We start from the raw sequence: 16,720 nt of genomic DNA on the forward strand, positions 1-16,720 counted from the left end.
ACCTGATTTTTATCCTTTCCCATAGGGAGCTAATTGCCGTCAGTGCGCCTCACTGTAGGCAGTACTTTACGGATCCTTGCAGCGTCCCTTCGGCCCCTATCTGCAACCCCTTTCATTCTTTCTACTACCTCCATTCAAATTCTCTTTCTTCCATCTAGTTATTCGCCCTTTCCTTACAGTTATTCCATAATGCAACTGCTTTGAGGTTTTCCTCTTGTTACACCTTTCAAACCTTTTCAACTCTCAATTTCTCCTTTAACTCTGTATGACCTCAGATCCCAGCGCTTTGACCTTTGACTTAAATTCTATATTCCATCTGTATTCCTTACTGACTTTTGTAAAAGCTTGTTTTTTTCAGCTCTATGCCTACTTGGATGGGTCCATCTGAAATCCGTGGCACTGTGTTTACCTGGAAGATTCACGTACGAAAATTTCCAATAGGTCTATTGGGGCCGCGTTCATTGCGCTGATCTCTAAATTAAAGAAAACAAGAAAATTGAGTCAGATTGTCCACCAAATAAAAACCCTAGGTGTTCTGTTGAGTACTCATTACCACAAAGAGCTGGAGTGCATTAGTATACTTACAAGATTCAAAATGACAGGTCGACGATGTTCAGCATCTTATACATCTCGCGAAAGATGTTTTCGTTATAGCCAAATTTACTCCGAAAAGTTCCTCTCGCGTTTATGACGCAGTCCCGTGGCGCTGCTGAATTCGTGATGACCCTTTAAAACTGGTCGTTCACCTTCGAGAGCTTTATTTATGCCTTCTGATTCGTCAGAAAGCAGTGGTGTTTTTGAAACGAGAGATACTTTCATTACACAAAATCTCTTTTTATATAATCGAATCCCATATTTCAACAATGATATTGTTTTAAGAATATTCGATGGTTTTCTCATTTTAGAATATTTCTGCGTATATTTTTAGTTTATACTTCATGTATTTTTTTTTTACTTTTATTATTACTCAACATCTTTTGTGAGTTCGGCTCTTATTGCATAAAATATTCATATGCTTATCCGACTATAAAGCTTGGAAATTGTAGACGCAGTGACGCTAAGATTGGAGAATGGAAATACTTATGTCCCTTTTATGTCACTCTGGTGACCCTCCCCAAAAAATCAATAAATGAATAGATTAAAATATATAAAAATTACAAAAACGTAAACTAATTACTTGGGATATAAAGCTCTTAATTTATTATTTATTAATGGGAAGGTATGTAGCTTTGTTAAGTTACATTCCTTCCTATTAAAAACTAATAAATTAAGAGCTTTATATTCCAAATCAATATACATATATATATATATATATATATAGTATATATATATATATATATATAATTAATTATATACATAAATATATATATATATATATATATATATATATATATATGTGTATATATAATCTTAAACGAGTTTTTAGGACCAAATGACACTCGTTTAAACAAAATTAAACAAACAGGCAACTACACCTACCTCGTTCGTTGCAGATCATTCTGGCATTAGCTAAAATGCAAACTAGGCAAATAAATCCCCGTAGATACAAAAATATACTTTTTATTTCCCAAATTAGCTCACAATAAAATGGAACAAAATGAATTAAAGTGGAATAAAATGAATTAACTCTGACCCAAAAAAAACTGTTAAACTGTCATTTTCCTCTCCCAAATCAGGTTTAAGTAACTACACCCTGTAATGTCACTATGTCCGACTAACCACGCCATTTTGATAAGTCAAATAAGTCTTAGAGAATCCATTTTTCTATATAGTGACATAGAACCCATCTGAAATAAAGAGACCACGATTATTACATCACTTTACCCATGAGAGTTAATAAAAAAAGAATGTGTACTGCACCATGCTTCTCTTTCTCTAACATTAATTATCACTTCAAAGGTTAACTTTTTCAAAGTTCTGTCTTACGTTACCTTATTCGATGGGTCTGCAACACTTCTCAATACCTCTCAACACCTCTTCCAGGTGTGTTCTGCACCCTGTCACAAGTAATCAAAGCATGTCCTCTCTTATTCTTATTTCTCATACCCCATACCCCAAAGCCATATATCGTTTGCTACGAACACACATGCAGACACGCCCTGCGTGGCACCCAGCAAACACGGGTGCCGCATGTCCAAAGCATGTGATTTCTGAGGTGTCACCGACCTCAAATTGCATTGGTCATCTTTCCTGGCTATTTTTCATTAATGCATTCTTCGAGGAATCCAGTGCTTGTCTCTAAGCGACCTGTCTCTTACCGGAAAGAGCTGAGATTAACAATTCACGTCTGTGCCTTTTTAAGATATATATATATATATATATATATATATATATATATATATATATATATATATATATATATATATATATATATAAAATGGTGAGTGTGTGCGTGTATGTATGTATTTATGAAAGCGTGTGTGTTAATACTAGAATGCGAGTATGTATATATTTTCAGGTATGCATACTCAACGTTGCTTAAATGTTTGTATACGGGAAAACGTGTCAGTTTTACTTGCTTTTATATGGTTCTTCATGAGAGATATTTTCATTGACAGTGGAGACCGAAAACACCTAGGCAATCTAAACTGACCTATGGAGGATAATAAGGCGTGGTTCGACCTCCAGTTTACTTAGGGTGCGTGCTAAAATCTATGGTCAAATAGCGCGTTGTTTCACTAGAGAAAATTAAAGTAAATACAGGCACATTATTTATGTTTTACATTTTCATTCTAATAAAAAATCTGAAATATTCTATCCCAAAATTCCTGTATCTTTAACTCAACGCGAAACCCCTTTTTCAGACCCCCAACAAGAACAACAGCAGCCAGAACAACAACAAGGAAAGCAACAGTAACAAAGTAGTTTGTAGGCTTACTCCCCGAGTAAGCGAAAATAACTGAAGAAAACATCGCATTATATTTTTATTGGGGCTCTGGTATCAAAAATGGAAAGACGGAAAAGTATTTTGCAGCAAGTGGAGCTAGGAAAAAAAAAAAAAAATGGAAAACGTATTTTGAAGGAAGTGGAACTAGGGAAAAAAAAAAAAAAAAAAAAGTGGGTTGAGAAAACGAACCGACATCGACCACTGAAAAATCACGTAATCCTTCTGTAGGACTTATCGGGGGAGGAGATATTGCGCCTTTTCCCCAAGTGATGCCAGAATAGGATCCTGGCTTTACTTAATATTCGGCTCAGGTCTCGTAATCCTCTAAGCCACGTGATGACGGTGGATCACCCTGAAGGAACTTCATTTTCATTGATCCGAGGATTTCTCTTGCGTTACGCTGTTATTATGATTCATATAAATACTTGCTGGAATAGCACGAAAGGTTATTCACTTGTGAAACAAGTTCCTCTTGAAAAGAAAATTCTTACGGAATACAGCTAAGTAGTGAAGAAAAATGAGTCAACATTATGCAATAACTCATAATCATTCCCTTACATATTACATAAGAATATATATCTATATATGTGTATATATATAAATTGATACTTACACATATATGTGTATATATAATATATATAATATATGTATATATCGAGCTACAATGTCCTTTAATATCTAATTCGCTCTACCTCGAATTAATATATTTTCATATATGCTTAACCGAAGGGGAATTGTTTTCTCGATGATAAACTTGCCTGGACCCGGGCGCGAACCCCTGGATTTGAAAGGTTCTATGGGTTCGCACCCGGTCCAGGCAAGTCTATTATCGAGAAAAAAAATTCCCCTTCGGTTAAGCATATATGAAAATATATTGATTCCGAGGTAGAGCGAATTAGATATTAAAGGACATTGTAGCTCGATATATGTATATGAATCACGGAAATGTGATTTGACTTATAATATATGTATATATACATACATATATATATATATATATATATATATATATATATATATATATATATATATCTATATATATATATAATATATATATATATGTATATATATATGTATATATATATATATATATATATATATATATATATATATATATGCTTTAATAGTGTGTATATTATATAATGATTCGTCATTATATAATACGATAATTGCAATTAAATTAATAAACATACTTATTTACGTACATAGCTAATAAAGGAATAGAATATACGCCTTAAAAGTGTGTCGAGTCTTCTTAGATACGAAACAACGCATTCTGGAAATGTATAACGTATTTCCGTTTTCAGTCACATAAACATCATTCATATCTTTTCGTAAAAGCAGGTCCTTGTATTTCCTGTAACTTTAGAAAAAAACGTTTCCTCTTATATCACATTAGTCTTCTATTCATACTACCTAAAGACGTCTTGCTCCTGTGTCACTGATGTAATGTATTTTCTCATATAGATATATATATATATATATATATATATATATATATATATATATATATAATATTATAATAAATAGTATGTTTTTAGATCACAATGCAAATATTCGGCCTCATGATAGTAATCAAAAATTCGTTTTGGAGTCACGACTGTTACTTGAGATATATATAAATATATATATATATATATATATAGACAAATGTACATATATTTAAATATATATACATGCATATATTCATATTATCTATACATATATACACTAATATATATATAATATATATATATATATATATATATATATATATATATATAATTCAAGAATTAAATTGTGCAGAAGTATTTTTTCTTAGGCTAAACTTTATGTTTTTAAAGATTCCTGCCTTGCAAAGGATGCTCTAGGAAAGCTATTTCGCATTTTTATTGTTGTCGGTATGAAGGTATTCTTAAGAGCCCCTGTTCTGCTCTAAGACATTTTAAAAGACCATCTCCAGTTCTCATTTGCTTCCTTGGAGAGTTTGTGGTCTTTTTTATTTGTATTTTATTTGTATTTTATGTGAAAAATGCACTTATTTTCTGCTCGTCTATGTAAAGGGAGTTTTCATTCATCAGTGGTCCGTTTATATGCTCGGAGGGAGCTTTGCGGTTTAATATCTCTTCGGCCGCAGGAAACGAAAAATGGAGTTTTGTTTATGGTATAAACGTTTTGTGTCTAGTACAGATACTATTACGTCAAGAGATAAACGATATTGTTAAGTGAAATGTATTAAAGTAGCTTTAATATTAATTATTATTATTTATTTTATGCCATCACAACCTTGTTTAATTCTTCGTCTTTTTAGGTGCCTGATTTTCTTAATGCTTACACTGTAGGCATTACTTCCCTTCGGCCCCTAGCAGCAACCCCTTTCATTCCTTTTACTGTGCTTCCGTTCGTCTTCTCTTTCTTCCATCTTACTTTCCACCCTCTCCTAACAATTGATTCATAGTGCAACTGCTTTGAGGTTTTCCTCCCGTTACACCTTTCAAGCCTTTTTATTGTCAGTTTCCGTTTCAGCGCTGAATGACGTCATAGGTCCTAGCGCTTGGCCTTTGGCCTAAAACTTCTATTCTATTCCTATACTACCAACTATGTATTTTATTAGCTTTTGCTTGTGTACACAGACCTTTGAATTTCTAACTGAATTGGGTACAGCATCAGAATGACGGGCTTGAGTGAAAGCTAATCAAGTTCGATTAATTACAGCATAGAGACCTTTAAAATGTTAAAAGGGTTTTGAGTCCTACTCAGTTCTCGGGAATGGAACGTCATCTCATTTCTAATTGTATCGTAGCCTAACTTTCATGTTCATATTCATGTTTATGTTTGTTTGAATACACACACACACTATATCTATCTATCTATATATCTAAATATATATATATATATATATATATATATATATATATATATATATATATATATATATATAGATATATACACACACTATCTGTTACTTACGTGTTCGTGGTTGCCTTCTCGAATCGCGCCATAGTGGTTGATTAATGGTAATAAGAATATTTTAAATGTAAGCATAGTAATAATAATTATAATAATAATAATAATGATAATGATAATATTAATAAAAACACCATCAGCTTCCTCAAAAATACAATGCGCAACTGGAATACAATACTTACAAGCTCTGGAATAAGAATACCAGAGGTTAATATCAGGAGAGGGATCTTCCAGGACGACTCACTGTCCCCACTACTCTTCGTAGTAGCCATGATTCCCATGACAAAAGTAATACAGAAGATGGATACCGGGTACCAACTCAAGAAAAGAGGCAACAGAATTAACCATCCGATGTTCATGGACGACATCAAGCTGTATGGTAAGAGCATCAAGGAAATAGATAGCCTAATCCAGACTGTAAGGATTGTATCTGGGGACATCAGGAGTGAGTTTGGAATAGCAAAATGTGCCTTAGTCAACATACAAAAGGGCAAAGTAACAAGGACTGAAGGATAAAGCTAACAGATGGGAACAACAACATCAAACACATAGATGAGACAGGATACAAGTACCTGGGAATAATGGAAGGAGGGGATAAAAAACATCAAGAGATGAAGGACACGATCAGGAAAGAATATATGCAGAGACTCAAGGCGATACTCAAGTCAAAACTCAATGGCGGAAATATAATAAAAAGCCATAAACACATGGGCAGTGCCAGTAATCAGATACAGCGCAGGAATAGTGGAATGGACGAAGTCGAACTTCGCAGTATAGACAGAAAACGAGGAACATATGACAATCACAAAGCCACTACACCAAGTGCAAATACGGACAGACTATACATAACACGAAAGGAAGGAGGGAGGGGACTACTAAGCATAGAGGACTGCGTCAACATCGGGAACAGAGCACTGGGGCAATATATGAAGACCAGTGAAGACGAGTGGCTCAAAAGTGCATGGGAAGAAGGACTGATAAAAGTAGACGAAGACCCAGAAATATACAGAGACAGGAGAAAGACAAGGAGAACAGAGGAATGGCATAACAAACCAATGCACGGACAATACATGAGACAGACTAAGGAACTACCCAGCGATGACACGTGGCAATGGCTACTGAGGGGAGAGCTCAAGAAGGAAACTGAAGGAATGATAACAGCGGCACAAGATCAGGCCCTAAGAACCAGATTTGTCCAAAGAACGATAGATGGAAATAACATCTCTCCCATATGTAGGAAGTGCAATACGAAAAATGAAACCATAAACCACATAGTAAGCGAATGTCCGGCACTTGCACAGAACCAGTACAAAAAGAGACATGATTCGGTGGCAAAAGCCTTCCACTGGAGCCTGTGCAAGAAACAGCAGCTACCTTGCAGTAATAAGTGGTACGAACACCAACCTGAAGGAGTGACAGAAAACGATCAGGCAAAGATCCTCTGGGACTATGGTATCAGAACAGATAGGGTGATACGTGCAAATAGACCAGACGTGACGTTGATTGACAAAGTCAAGAAGAAAGTATCACTCATTGATGTCGCAATACATGGGACACCAGAGTTGAAGAGAAAGAGAGGGAAAAAATGGATAAGTATCAAGACCTGAAAATAGAAATAAGAAGGATATGGGATATGCCAGTGGAAATTGTACCCATAATCATAGGAACACTAGGCACAATCCCAAGATCCCTGAAAAGGAATCTGGAAACACTAGAGGCTGAAGTAGCTCCAGGACTCATGCAGAAGAGTGTGATCCTAGAAACGGCGCACATAGTAAGAAAAGTGATGGACTCCTAAGGAGGCAGGATGCAACCCGGAACCCCACACTATAAATACCACCCAGTCGAATTAGAGGACTGTGATAGAAAAAAAAATAATAATTAAAATGTATGCATAGGAACATTATGTAATTAAACTGCTAGCAGTTCCTCAGCATTTAATGTAGAGCTTCGGTTAGAAACCTTTTATACATAGAAAATGAAAACCTAACTACAGCAGGAAAGTATTTTAATGTAGTTTTATTTTCATCATCATTTGTGCGTTGATGGTATTCATTTTATATTTATGTTATTTGGGTATAAATGTGTTAGTCTTTAATTTTGACAGAATCGTTGTCCTTATGTATGGATGTTGGAAAAATGAAAGCCTTCCCCCTGCTATCTAGTTTGTCGCCAGCTGCGGCGTGATTGGCTAACTTCTTGAAATATTCTCGTAGGAACTTTGGTTCAACCAGATGTTCTTTTCTCATCCGGTGTTTTTATTTTTCTTTATTTTTTTTTATTCGGTCTGTAATTTTTTTTTCTTTTTTTATTCCGCAGTAATTCTATCTTACAGAGAACCCGGATGTTACGACTAGGAGATGGGTGTTGCCAACCATCTTGCATATTTTTTTTTTTTTTTTTTTACCTCACCGTTAAGCTGGAAGTTTTATTTCTCTTTGGGCGTTTCTCTCTCAAGAGACCCGAAGGAACGAAATAGAATCGGTCGAAATGAAAACTGGGAATAAACGGAATTTGTTGCTTAGGTTAGAATTTGATTTACATTTTTTTCGGTCTTACTTTGTTCCTGATTTCTTTTCTCTCAAGGTTTTTCCTGCAGTTTTCTGTGTCATATGTGTACTTGACGCATAATGAAAATATGAAATAATGAAGGTACTATCTTTTCTTCTTATGTTGTTCATCATCCTTTTGGCTACAATTCATGATTATTTTCGTGTAGGTGTGTATACACGCACACAAATATTATATATAAAATATATATATATATATATATATATATATATATATATACTATATATTATATATATATAAACATATACATACATATATATACATATATATATATATATATATATATATAAATATAAAGTAAATATATATATATATATATATATATATATATATATTATATATATATATATATATATATATATATATATATAGCAGGCACTCGAGGGTGAGCCGTTCTAGAGAAACGCATTACGTCATACTTGCAGCATCTGGGAAGCGTTTGACCTCCTATTTATTTACTTATTATTTGTCATTGCTTAGTCTTGCGTTTTTTTTTTTTTTTTTATCTCAGCTGATGTGCTGAAGTCTTTGTCATATGCTCTGTGACTTTTCTTCTGGTTTCTTCTTTTCGCTCTTTTTTTTATCCTTTTGAGACTCGGGGATCTAATTTAAGAACCAGTGTGACACGTCACTTGGATTTGTATTATTTCTAGAGTTGTCTCTCCTGCGGAAGGTGAAAAATCCTTCAAAAGAATTGGGTTGAAAGCTCTGTTTTTCCTTTTTCTTTTTTATTTGTTTTGGGGGAGACTCTGCCGTCTTAAAATCCAAGGATTGCGCTTCGGAATTCTATTCTGCTTCCGTTTTTCATCTTTGTTGCAATCATTCCGTGTTTTATGATAAATCGGCATACTGCAGCTCCAACCCCACTGATTCTTATACATGACCACCTCTCTGCTACCTTCATGTAAAAAATCTTTGTGTTGGTCAGCTGTTATCTTTGTGCTATTCCTCACAAGTATCTTGAAGATAACGCTTTTTTACAATATTCAATTTTCACTATTGCGGCTAAAGAAAACGCAACGGAGCTCTTCGCAAAACGTGTTATAGGTTTTGTAAACTGAATAATAGACATATTGAAAATAGAATATTGAGTTTCAACTTTTTTTTCCTCTTTTTCAGGCGACCATTATCGCTGCCCTTGGCCACATCTGAAATCACAGAGCTGCATGGTCTGCAAGCACTGGTAAGTGTCGAGCTATGGTCGGTTTTCCTGATAAATGTCTCGTTAAATTTTCCTTAGGGCATCTCATACAGCTTGAAAGCTCACTGATGAGATGCTTTTCGATGTACTTCGTAAAATATTATCGTCACTTGCAGTTGGAAGGCGTTGTATAAAAAGAGATGTCGTGCTGCTACGAACATTGAATTCATGTCTACCGCAGTCTCTTGTAAGTTGCAGCGCTGCGCTACAGAATTTAATCCATCAATTATCGGAGCGCCTCAGTGGCGTGGTCGGTATGGTGTTGGCATGCCACCTCGGTGGCCGCGAGCTCGATTCTCGGGCATTCCATTGAGGTGTGAGATATGTGTATTTCTGGTGATAGAAGTTCACTATCGACGTGGTTCGGAAGTCACGTAAAGCCGTTGGTCCCGTTGCTGAATAACCACTTGGTTTCATGCAACGTAAAAACACCATACAAACAAACCATCAATTATTGGCGATTAGGTTCAAAGTTTGGCGTCAAGCACAAAAAAAAAAAAATGCCGTTTTGAAGGATAGTTAAATTTTTGTTTTAGCCTGATAGTCGTTTGATGCGTAAAAAAAAACAAAATGTATAAAAAATAAAGAAGTATACAAAACGGAATCTTTTTCCAACGACCACTGGATTTTTATTCGTGTCAGGAATAAGTCAGTGTTAAGGGTAACTTGTGTACAGTTTTGAATGTAAACAGAACTGCTGATATACATTATGAAATACTAATCTTATATATTTAGATGTGGTAGTTATGTTATTCATCCCTCTTTCGTGTCTTGTAAAGGTAGTTCATCCAAGCGTTATTTGAAGATTTAATGTATTTATTTTGTGAGCGATATTCAGATAGTTGAATAGAATCATATGCTGAGCTACCAGTTCCATCTGTGAGCGTCGCCATTAAAGGTTGTTCGCTACGAATGATTCACCAGTCGCTCGTTTTGACTTTAACTCTTTGGACTCTGGTTCATCTCAGTCACAAGGATAATTCGTCCACCTGGTAGGCGAGAATCTGTTTAGAAGCTTTATTTCAGGCTGTTAGCACACCAGGCTTGTACATGTGAGTGATTAGTACTCAATTGATAAGTGCAATAGAATGACAGATTTTAAAATGATGTTTCCTTTTGGCAAGACTTCCATTCCCGCAGTCTCTTTAATTGAGCATCGTCCCTTTATTTTCGGGCTTTGCTCTGCTCGCAGTTGTATATGTCTTTTATTTATTTTACATTTCACGGTTTCAGTTTCTTAATGACATTCTTGTGTAACATCCTCCTCGATGTCAACAGAAACATTCTCCCCTCGGCAATCCCTTCTCTCGCCCTATTTCCATTTTATAAATTTCATCTGCTGTCCCTTTTCGCGCGTTGGTAAAATTCCTTTCGTTTTCGCAGGATAATCCTGCCAGCAAGTTTTCCTCGGCGAATCCATTTTCTCTTGTCCCCTGCATCACTGTTTATCTCTTCGGTTGCCGTTTTAGCCGCTGCCACTGCACCTGTTCCCGCGTAACTTATTCATTTCTTCAAGCAGCCGTTCCTTTGAAAGGTTGGAGTCATCCTCTTTACTTGACGCTTACTCCGATGATATTCTCTCTCTCTCTCTCTCTCTCTCTCTCTCTCTCTCTCTCTCTCTCTCTCTCTCTCTCTCTGTAGTCTTCCGGGTCGTGCCTCCCGCCTCTCAATAATCAACATTATATTTGATCTCCAGACGGCATTAGATGAATTCAGTTGTAATGTAGTTTTGTTTCAGATTCCCTACACTGCGTGGAAAAGCTGCCTGCTTTCAAACAGTGATGAAAATTAGTTATTATGTCATGCACTTTATACAAGTACATTAGATATAAAGATTTTATTTCTTTTTTTTTCCCTCTTACGAAGTCTGAATGTAAAACACTTACACGAATACTGTACAGGTATTATGTCTTACTTCTGTTTAATAACAGACGAGAGATATCCCTCTGGGATTTTTTTTTTTTACTTGGTAAATGGTAAACTTTTGGAATTTGATTTCGCAGAAATACTTAATTGTTTCTAAGAATGATCTAACTTATATATATATATATATATATATATATATATATATATATATTATATATATATATATAAGTTTGTGTGTGTTTATTTTTTCAAATATTGGCCATGGATTACTTAACGTATTTAGTAGTTCACGATTGTATTAGCCATCTTAGGTAATGGGGAAAATTGATTAATGTGTGTTTATATAAGTATGTGTGTTTGTGTATATATATATAATATATATATATATATATATATATATATATATATATATATATATAAATATATGCATATATATGTGTGTGTGTGTGTGTATGATTATACTAATTTGTGTCGAATGTTTATGTGTATACGTGTCTTTTTTTGTATTCATATAATGTTCTGTAATCAACCGTAAGTCAGATATGGTAAACGGGAAATTGGAATATCATTGCCCACAGGCAAACAAAGATTCATTTTTAACTGCCTCAACGTTCTGAAGCGATTTTACTTGAATTTATATCTTTTTTTTCCGCAGTATGAAATATAACGGTGTGCCTAACTGCTTACCTGAGGCAAAATGCTGTCGCATTGACTAGATTTATCTGTTTATTGTATAGTGTCTCTTTTATTCTTTTAGTAAATGAAAATGCCTAAGCAGTTACACACACACATACATATATATATATATATATATATATATATATATATATATATATATGTATGCACACACATACACACACACACACACACACACACACATATATATATATATATATATATATATATATATATATATATATATATAAAGGTATACGCCACGAAGGAAAGATAAACAACGGAGTTTCTGCAAGATCTTTTGACTCAACGTCCTTTACTTAGCAGACAAACTGACTTAAGTGAGAAATTGAGAGTACAGGAAAGGTCGTATAAGTGACAGATAGGGATTATAAGAAGATTAGTACCTAGAATCCAACACACCTATCTGTCACTTATACGACCTTTCCTGTACTCTCCATTTCTCATGTAAGTCAGTTTTTCTGCTAAGTAAAGTACCTTGAGTCGAAAGATCTTGCAGAAGCTCCCGTTGTTTATCTTTCCCTCGTGGCTTATGCCTTTATTTATGGATTTACCTCGTTCCAAACTTTCGAGATTCAATTATACATACATACATACATATATATATATATGTGTGTGTGTGTGTGTGTGTGTGAATGTTTATCACATCAACGTGATTCATTTACATATATCAAAATACAAATGCATTTTAATATCCTATTCACTCTACCTCTCAAATATCATATGTTAACAGAAGGGGAATTTTTTAGTTGATAATAATTTCGTCCTCTCGTGGGTTCGAACCAGCGCCCAGCGGACAGAGGAGACATCAGGACTTCAGTGAAATTAACTACTGGGCCAACAAGTGATATATACATGTATATATTATATATATATATATATATATATATATATATATATATATATATATATATATATATACAGTTATGACTGAAATATCAGCAATATTCTATTTCTTCAGTCACTGCATTTTCCAAGGTTCTGATACAGGACTTACACTACCACCAGCTTTAATTAAGCTCCTTGAAAACGATATCCTGTAACACTTAAGGAATATTTTCTTGAATACCTTTTAAACAAAGTCATAGTTTCTCAAAGAATTTAATTTTGATTAAAGCACATCATTGTCATTTTGAGGTAAATAACAGAGAATCTCTCTCTCTCTCTCTCTCTCTCTCTCTCTCTCTCTCTCTCTCTCTCTCTCTCTCTCTCTGACAGTATTTAAACATTCTCTCTCTCTCTCGCTCTCTGTATTTACGCATGTCAGTTAAATCACGCCGTTGTCATTTTTATCTGGCTCGTCGCATTTATTTCGGAGCCGAAGTGCGGCGTAATTGAGATTTCACGGCATCAATAACAACTCTCTTTTATCATCGCCAACATCAACGTCGCCGTGAAAAAAAAAATAGAGGTTGTTGTTTCCTCAGTGCTTTGGTAAAGCAGTTGTTCGGCTTTATGCCCCACAGCGCAGCCTCTCTCTCTCTCTTCCGGGGAGCGTCGCCAACCTGGGCAACGTATTTATTGTATTCCGTCGTATCTCACGCGCGCATGCGCCCTATACCATCTCACCTACTTATTTACGCCATTTCTTGTGTATGCGTCAAGCTTATCACACCCGTGCTTGGGCTAGCGAACGATTACAGTCTCTTATACGCATATATTGCGCGCGTGCTGTGTCGTTTGCGCATGCGCTGTATCACTCGCGCATGCGCTGTAACACTCACGCATTCATGATTCCAGTAGCGCATGTTTTGTGCGATTGTATATGTGTTGTTAATGAGCTATCTTAAGTGCACGTTACTGTCTCAGTTGCGCATGAACGTTCTCAAATGTGCAGGTGTTATCTCATTTGCGCATGAGTGATACCAAACATGTGTATATGGTATCTCACGCGCGCAGGCGTCATCTCACTTGCTGTGATCCCATCTCATTTCACGCAGGTGGCATGACATGCTATTGCTCTCAAGTTTGTTAAATTTTTGCCCTTTAGGTATTGCAGTATTTGCAATCTTTATTGCCATCTCGCCTGCAGAATTGCTGTCGCTCCTCTTCATTTCTGACAGTGGCGTATTTCTTGCATCATTGTGTAATTTGCTGTCTCAGTTTTGCAGCCGAGTTGTTACTGGCGTTAACTTTTATTTCCCGGTTAGGAAAAGATACTTGAATTAATTCATTAATCGAGAGATGCAAATGTATTGATGTGCAATAATGCATTGCATCTTCGCTTGATATTTTCAAAGTTTAAGGATTTATAAAGGACCTCTGGAACTTTTGAGAAGTTCTACAGCGAGACATATTTACGGTATATATATATATATATATATATATATATATATATATATATATATATATATATATATATATCCAAAGAAATGCTGTAGAAGAGAGGAGAATTTCTCTCTCTCTCTCTCTCTCTCTCTCTCTCTCTCTCTCTCTCTCTATATATATATAATATATATATATATATATCTATATATATATATAGATATATATATATATATATATATATATATATATATATATATATATATATATATATATATATATATATATATATATATATCATATATACCAAAGAAATGCTGTAGAGGAGAGCAGAATTTCCTTGAATTACGAAGCATCGCCAGTAAAGTGACATGCAATCAAACGAGAGTTGGTATTATAATAATAAAAAAATTGCTCAGAACTTAAGCTCACTGAAAACATAAATTGCATGCAATATGGGTCTTCTGAACACAACTCAGCCTGAATGGTAATAGGTAGCAGCCACGCAGACATACAAACATAGATATAGCTGATTTATAGAGTACTCATGTCAATACCTTTGGTGACGGGAGGGGGGGATGTAATGGGAGGGGGGAATGTAATGGGGGGAGGGGGGGGGATGTAATGGGAGGGTGGGGGAGCGTGGAGATTGGGGAAAATGGCTGTACATTTACGCGTGTGTGTGTGTGTGTGTGTACGTGTACGTGTGTCAGCATATGATCCTCCAGGGGACGTGTGACAGGTTACCACTGAATTTGAGGTCATCTTTTTCCCTCACGACGCCTTTATTGCTTCATCGATGCTATGTTGTTTTTTTTTTTTCGGCGTTTCGCATTACTTTTGTTGTTGCTGTTGTTTTGGTGATTCATTTTTCCGATACTTTATTCTTGTTTTCCATATGAGGAGTCCTGGCCCATAACGACTTTACGCTGTTAGAATCCACTGTTGAGCTTTCCTTATATTATGTTTTACTTGATAAATGTCCGTGAGGATATTAGGTTTATTCCTTTTTCTGATATTTTATTTACAACAGAAATTGTTCAGGTGTTGCGTCGTGGCTTTTAAATACCAATTTTTTAAAATAATTATTTATTTATTTTTTTTATTTCTTATTTATTTATTTATTTCCTTATTTATTTATTTCTTTTTTCCTCAAAATGAAGTTTGACTAACAGCCGCCTTTCCTCTTTCGTAGTAATTCCGAAGATGATCTGCCATTTTTCCTCTCTTTGCCTTATCCAGGCCAGTTGCTCATGCTTTCTTTATACCTTCACCATCTTGTCAGCTGAAATATTACTTTGTATTCTACTATTTACTCTGATCTCCGTTGTCATTCTCTTATATTTCTTTCGTTATAAAATTTTATTTTTTTTAATGTAAGATTTAGAGCGTCTGACATTTTAACGAACGTTTATAGTTACTGATGAACGCACTTTGCTTTCATGTTATTTCCCGTCTTCATACAAACACACACACACACACACACAATACCTATATATAGTTTATACCAGGTAGCGGTTTTTTATCATTTATTACACTTCTGCCAATTGTTTTATTTATTATAACAGGTGACTTTTCTGAATAAGTGTTACCAGACTTATTTATTCATTTATGAAATGCTGGTGACGTTTATTTTCCTTACGAGCTTGTTGGCGTGGTACGCGTGCTGGAACCCGGGGCGCCTGTCTCCCTCTCGATCCCCTACCTACCCCGCTTCACCATGGGCGGACCAACCGGTTTGCAGGGGAGGGTAGATGTCTCACCTACCCTCCCGTTCCACCTACCTACCCTGCGCCCCCACTCGGGGCGGACAAAGGACATATATTTTTCCATTCTTCCTAAAGAGTATTCAGTCTCTATTCCCCGCATTTGTCGCCGGGGGGAGACATTCAGTACATCCACTTTATTCGAGAGCTTTCGTTGCGCTATTTCCGTCAATTCCACTTCCTACTTTTCCTGCTGGGCCTTTGATGGTAGCATTGGCCACCGCTGTTGCGACGCCAACTTGGTCGGTGAATTTTGTCGTTGTCTTTGAAGCTTTGAATTTAATCTCTCTTTTATATGTCTATATATATATATATATATATATATATATATATATATATATATATATATATTGCTTTCAATATTTTCTTTTCAATGTTGGTGTGACTGTTTGAAGTTTTTGTGAATTTTGTAGTGGTCATTGAGCTTTGATTTTACTCTCTCTCTCTCTCTCTCTCTCTCTCTCTCTCTCTCTCTCTCTCTCTCTCTCCTTTTTTCACCATTGCTGTAATTATTTCCTTTTC

At 35.3% G+C, this 16,720-nt stretch overlaps 1 protein-coding gene across 1 annotated transcript in view; it reads left to right on the plus strand.

Moving 5' to 3' along the window:
- Nucleotides 1-16,720, plus strand: part of LOC135226609 (hornerin-like) — a 519,588-nt gene that overhangs the window by 168,866 nt on the left and 334,002 nt on the right. Inside the window, exon 3 of the mRNA XM_064266316.1 lies at nucleotides 9,524-9,587. The gene's annotated coding sequence lies outside the window, so the exon portion shown is untranslated. The remainder of the gene's footprint in view (nucleotides 1-9,523; nucleotides 9,588-16,720) is intronic.

The sequence above is a fragment of the Macrobrachium nipponense genome, chromosome 14 (genome assembly GCF_015104395.2).
Source record: "Macrobrachium nipponense isolate FS-2020 chromosome 14, ASM1510439v2, whole genome shotgun sequence".
Lineage (NCBI taxonomy): Eukaryota > Metazoa > Arthropoda > Malacostraca > Decapoda > Palaemonidae > Macrobrachium > Macrobrachium nipponense.